The following is a 6,379-nucleotide window of genomic DNA, read 5'->3' on the forward strand; positions in this document are numbered from 1 at the left end:
AATCAGGTAGTAGAAATATAGAACATAAATTTTGAAAGAAAAAAAAAATATATATGATAGCTTTCATTATAGCTACACTATTTGCAATAACTTTTTTTTGGTCTCCCCGCTATGCTGCTATAATCATTAATTAAAACCTTGATTTTTATAATTCAGTCAATCCGAACTGCTCAATGTAATTTCTATCTTAAAATTTTGAAATTTTAATATTTTTTCAAAATTATTTTTTACTATTTTTAAATAGATACAAAATCACTAAAAAAAAGATGCAGAATGTGATTGTTTATGTGCTAAGATGAAAAGTGCTAACAAGTCATTTAGGAAACCCACTATAGCATGTTTTCCACTTGTTACATAGTCAGCTCTACACGCAGCGTTTCTGAAAATTTTGAAAAAATGAGGGAGCAACTCTAAATCGTCAGTGCAGCGCTCACACGAATGTTGGCGCACAGTAAACGGTTCAGATCACTCTGAAGCGAAGACCCATTCCTGTCCGGAGATTTTTATTAATACCCTAATAAATTTTTTTTACAAATATACCCTGGTTTTTTTTTTTTTACAAAAATATATATATATATATATATAGGCTGTGGCTAATTTGCTGCCGGCAGCATTTCTGCCGGCGGTGCTGCCACTGTTTTTTCTATTTTTTGATGTTCAAATGACAAATCTAAACCGTTAGATGTTTAATCTATATTATAATCTACTTGGAGACCAAATTTTACATTTTTTGGAATTTTTTTACTATATATTAAGCTGGTTTGAAAACCGCTGATTTCAATGCTGCAGAAATTTACTGAAATCAGCGGTTTTCAAACCAGCTTAATATATAGTAAAAAAATTCCAAAAAATGTAAAATTTGGTCTCCAAGTAGATTATAATATAGATTAAACATCTAACGGTTTGGATTTGTTGTTTGGACATCACACGGCTAAATATAGCCCCGGCAGCACCTCTGCCGAAATGCTGCCAGCAGCAATTTAGACAGACCCTATATATATATATATATATATATATATATATATATATATATTGGAATGTTTTTTAAATGCCATCCAATTGTTTCACGTTTAAAGTGTGAACATGAAAAAATTGAATCAAGATTTCAATTGTAAAAGGCCAAATAAAATTAGGACCCAGTGATGGATAAGGTTGGTGCCAGTTGCAACCAGAACTTGCGTTGTGTAATGTGCCGGCCATTTTTATTAATACCCTTAAAAAAAATAAAATTTTAAAAATAACTCCGCATGCCCTTTTTTTTAAAAAAAATGCCCCTACCGCCTTGGCTTGGGGCGAGCCACACCCCAACCAGACCGCTCCTGGTAGGGGTCGTCCTCTTATTTTTTTATTTTTTTTTAAAGTTGTGTGTGTTTTTTTTAAAACAGAAATTTTTTAATTTTTTTTAATTTTTTGTATTGAAATATTAGAAATGTTAAATATATTTCTTTAAAAATAGATGAAATACAATATAATTTGATTTATTAGAAAGACTGCAACAAATAAACCGGATCAATATTTTTCAGGCCGGATTTTTCGCGGCTGTAAGAAAAATTAATATATTTTTTTATGTGTTATTGGACAAGAAAATAAAAATGCTTAGATTCTGAGTTATTGATCCCGGTTCAAAAGTCACTTCTATGTAATCTAGAAAATATTGTGATCCTTTTAGAACATTTAATTTATAAAAAGTTGTATCTATTTTTGAAAAAAAAAAAAACTTTCAGTTATTTAATAATTGTTATTAAAAAAGAATTATCAAAATAGATACAACTTTTCATAAATTAAATGTCCTAAAAGGATCACAATATTTTCTAGATTACATAGAAGTGACTTTTGAACCGAGATCAATAACTCGGAATCTAAGCATTTTTATTTTTTTCCAATAACACATAAAGAAATATATTAATTTTTCTTACAGCCGCGAAAAATCCGGCCTGAAAAATATTGATCCGGGTTATTTGTTGCAGTATTTATAATAAATCAAATTATATTGTATTCCATCTATTTTTAAAGAAATATATTCAACATTTCTAATATTTCAATACAAAAAATTAAAAAAATTCTGTTTAAAAAAAACACACACACAACTTAAAAAATAAAAAATAAGAGGACCGCCCCTGCCAGGGGCGGTCTGGTTGGGGTGTGGCCCGCCCCAGGTCCAGGCGGTCCGATTGATTTTTGGGCTGCCCTAGGCCCAGGCAGTCGGGACATTTTAAAAAAAAAAAGGACATACGGGTTATTTTTAAAATTTTGTTTTTTTTTGAAGGGTATTAATAAAAATGGCCGGTAATGTGCATGCATCCGAAATTAAATAAATTTACATCATGGCATCTTTGTTAAATAATAACGTCAATTAAAGGTCCATTTGGCAACCGACAGGCCAAATTAGTTTAAAAAACAAAAGAGAAATATTCTGCCTCAGAAAATAACGTGCTACGTTATTATTTAATGGAAGGTAAATGTGAACGCAAAGCATATGCTCTTTTGAGAAGAAACGAATTAGACCTCGCTTGGGCTTCTAGACTACCATCAAAAGCATCAAATCACCAACCGTTAGAATTGTCAACATTTAATTATTCTTACTTTTTGTACATAAAATAATAATATTAAAAGCAAAGTAATTTCTAACATAGATGGTGGTTGTTTATTGAATTTTCTTACTCAATATGAAATAAATTTCACACTTGTAAAGATATTTCAGTATAAAAATCAGTACCGGCAAGCCTTGGTAAAAAAAAAATTCTAATGAACGAAATCACTTTTTTTAATTATAAAGATTCATTGTTATAAAAGTACTGGTATAGTGTATGTGTATTGCAACAAAAATATATTATAAGAATACAAAATGTGATTTCGTTCATATAAAATGACAAATTTTCATAAAAAAAATAAACAAACGAAAAAAATAATTACTCAAAAAAATAATGACATACTTACGAGCTTTCTTTTTATCAGTACATGTCAGTTTTTTTTTACGTTGTTTAACGAAAAACAAGAGATTTTTTTTTTTATCAAAATAAGTTATATCATATGTTGTTTTCATATTATAACTATTATTATTGTTATAAATGTTATCTCTCTTTCTAAAATTTATATGTATTTGTGTATCTAAAATAGATAACAGAATCATGTTTACTTAAATTATACTATTAAATGAAAAATAGCATTCTTTAAATAATATAAAATCTGAAAAGAAAGAAAGACACAACTAATCAATTATCAATCAATCTAAAAATTTCTTCAGTGACATTTGAAAAATGGAAAGAAATCAGGATTAGTTAGAAAATCGAGTATTTGATAATCAAATAAGGTAGTTTAGGTAAGTTTCACAAAAAATGGGGACAAATGAGGAAGCATATATTTTGTGAGGTAGAGAACACTAGAAAGGCGTCAATGAGTATCTATCAAAATAAATTAAGACTTTTACACGTAAACAAACATAAAAAGATGCATATAATAAAAAAACGCCGACTATTTGATCGGAAAGCTAATATTCAATTTAAAATTATAATTTTTAATCGTAATCGTTGGCAGTTCAGAACATTTATGTGCATTATATAAGAGGAGGTATAGAAGGCAATTGTTGTCCAATAGAGCTCATGTTACATACTTGACCCATTACTGCTGTATAATTAATAACATTCTCTATATATAATTCAGAAAATATATTTTTTCTCACCAAGAATAATAATGATAATAGAAACAAATATTTTATGTTTACTTTCCTTTTCCTTTTTTTTTTTACTTCTCACAATTAGCACGTAAAATAAAAATAAAAATAAAAAACAGAGAGAAAGAAACGTGTACTTGACTATTTTAGGGCCTTCTTTATTTAATTAAAATTTCCAATTTCTTTTTAGGCTCCTCAAAAAGTCACTAAACCGTTCGGCGGGGCCACTTGATATAATTAGTTGATTGGTGATGATATTAAAACAACTTAATTTTATATTGACACAACATCATCAAAATATTTTACTATATAGACAATTTTATCCTTCATTAAGTGTTTCCTTTAAAAACAATTCTCTCTTATATACTAGCACATAAATGTTTTTCCTTAAAAGTTATGTTTTATAACGTATGTTACTTTATAAAAAATATATATTTTTTTATCATATATTATTTTAAAATATGTTTCCTTAAAAGTTACAATAAAATATATTTATAAACTTTATGTTATCATATAATAAGTATTCATTATTTATTTTAATCAAATGTTTAAGATTTTTTGAGAAAATTACAACAGTGAATTGATTTTATTATATTATTAAAATTTATCAACATTGTATATATCTATACGACTTCACAAAAAAATATATTTAACAATCTACTATAAAAAAAATTGTTTATTAACATTTTATCTTCTTTTTTTACGCAATAACACTAAGAAAACAACATTATTATTTATATAAAAAAACATATTGAATGCAAATTATCATGAATAATTTGACTTTCAACTTATAATTAAAATAATAAATTAAAAGTACAGCAAAAGACAACAAACTAACAAATTTATTTTGTTGCAATCCGCAAATTGTTAGCATACATAGCCTTTAGCACCATATAAATTACAAACAACAAGAAGTATATCATCACGATTTTCAAACTTCAAATTAAGAAGTTGATTGCTTTCATTCGCATAATTCAAAACTTGATTTTCAAGGTTTTCTTCTGATAAGTTAGGAGATTGATAGATCTATTCAATTAACAAATATAAATTAATTACAAAATATCAATAATAAAAAAATTGCTAACAATTTTAATTAAAATAGACTAATAGATTATAAGTATCAAAATAAAGAAGAAAAAAAAATATAAAAATTAAAAAAAAAATATTTGAGTTGGAATATATCATATATTAAAGCAAGTGTATCTTAATATATATAAAAAATTACAAAAAAAGTTAAATACGTACCATGAGTCATGAGAAAAAGGAAAGATCAACAATTTATGTAGCTTTTGATTTTACATGAATGTAAAATATAAAAAAAAGAAAAAAAAACTAGTAATTATGAAAACCAAATAATTTAATGATCACTATATTAATTACATTATGAAAAAAATAGTAGTTAGAGAAACATTTAATGAGAGTTAAAATTGTCCATAGATTAAATTTTTTGTAAAATTGTTGTGTTAATATAAACGTGTGTAGTGTCTATGTCTACACTTAGTTGATGTAGTCAAAATGGCCCCTTGCTGACCTTGTACTGAAAGGAAAGCTCACAGAAACATAGTACCTAATTCCTCTATGAAAATAAATCTGCTGAATCATGTGTAACAAGTCATTATTTATTCACTTGTCAACATAGTGACAAATGAATTATTCGACTTTAATTTAGCAAGGTCAAAAATTCGTGATTCAAAAATAATTCATGCGGCCCCATAATAACGCAAAAAAAAAAAATCGCGTTTTATTTGCAAATAATTCGTAATTTGTGTTTTATTAGTGAATAATTCAATCAGCCAAATAATTTTCCATTAAGTTCAAAAACATCTAAAAAGTATTTTATTCGCGAAAAAAACACAAATTATGTCACTACGCTTGTCAATTTCTTTCATCAAAAAAAAAGAAAAATTGCTCATGGAGTAAAGTGATGACTCGCTACACGGTTTACTTCAGTTAAGAAAATATAGAGATCATTAGTCAGCGTGCATCAAAGGAAAGTTTCAAACGAGGAATGTGACCTATATATTCACCTCCTTCCTAATTTCTCTCATCCGAAACCAACATTGCGACCAAGGTAGAAATTACAAATAGAGACTCGATCGTAACACAACCCCGTCGTCTCTCTCTCTCTCTCCCAAGTGCCTTTGAAGAGATGGCGGGTAAGTACACGGAATTGCTCGACATGGGAGCGAGAATTGTGGCGAGGTTCCATTCGCACTGCCCGCAAACGGCACGCTTGTACTACAAGCCTCCTCAGACGACTCCGATCGACAGCGACGACAGCAAATTCGATAGCAAAGGGATGGTTGCAAGCATCTTCTCTCCGACTGGATTCGCTAATTGTGATTCTTGTAATGGTGGGATGATGAAGAAGGGGGTTGTTGGTTTTGATACAACGCAAGTTCTTCTTTACTCAACTATGTAACAATTATTCATTATGTGAAAAGAGAACGAAGATTATTGCTTAGTATACTATTGGATTCATTGGTTTCTTTTTATTTTTTGATATAAAGAAATTTTTTTAATTTATTTTCTCTGTTTCAAATTGGGTTGGAATGCTGTCGCGTATTTTATATTACAAATTTGGAATTTCATTTCAATATTAGATGATTTTCTAAGGCTGTGCTTCAGAACTGATATCCATAGAGGAAGGGGAAGGGATGAGAGAAAAGAGAAACGAGGGTTCTTCTCTTCCGAATAGTAATTTCTACA

This window comes from Carex rostrata, chromosome 6 (assembly GCF_964058835.1).
Source record: "Carex rostrata chromosome 6, lpCarRost1.2, whole genome shotgun sequence".
Classification (NCBI taxonomy): domain Eukaryota; kingdom Viridiplantae; phylum Streptophyta; class Magnoliopsida; order Poales; family Cyperaceae; genus Carex; species Carex rostrata.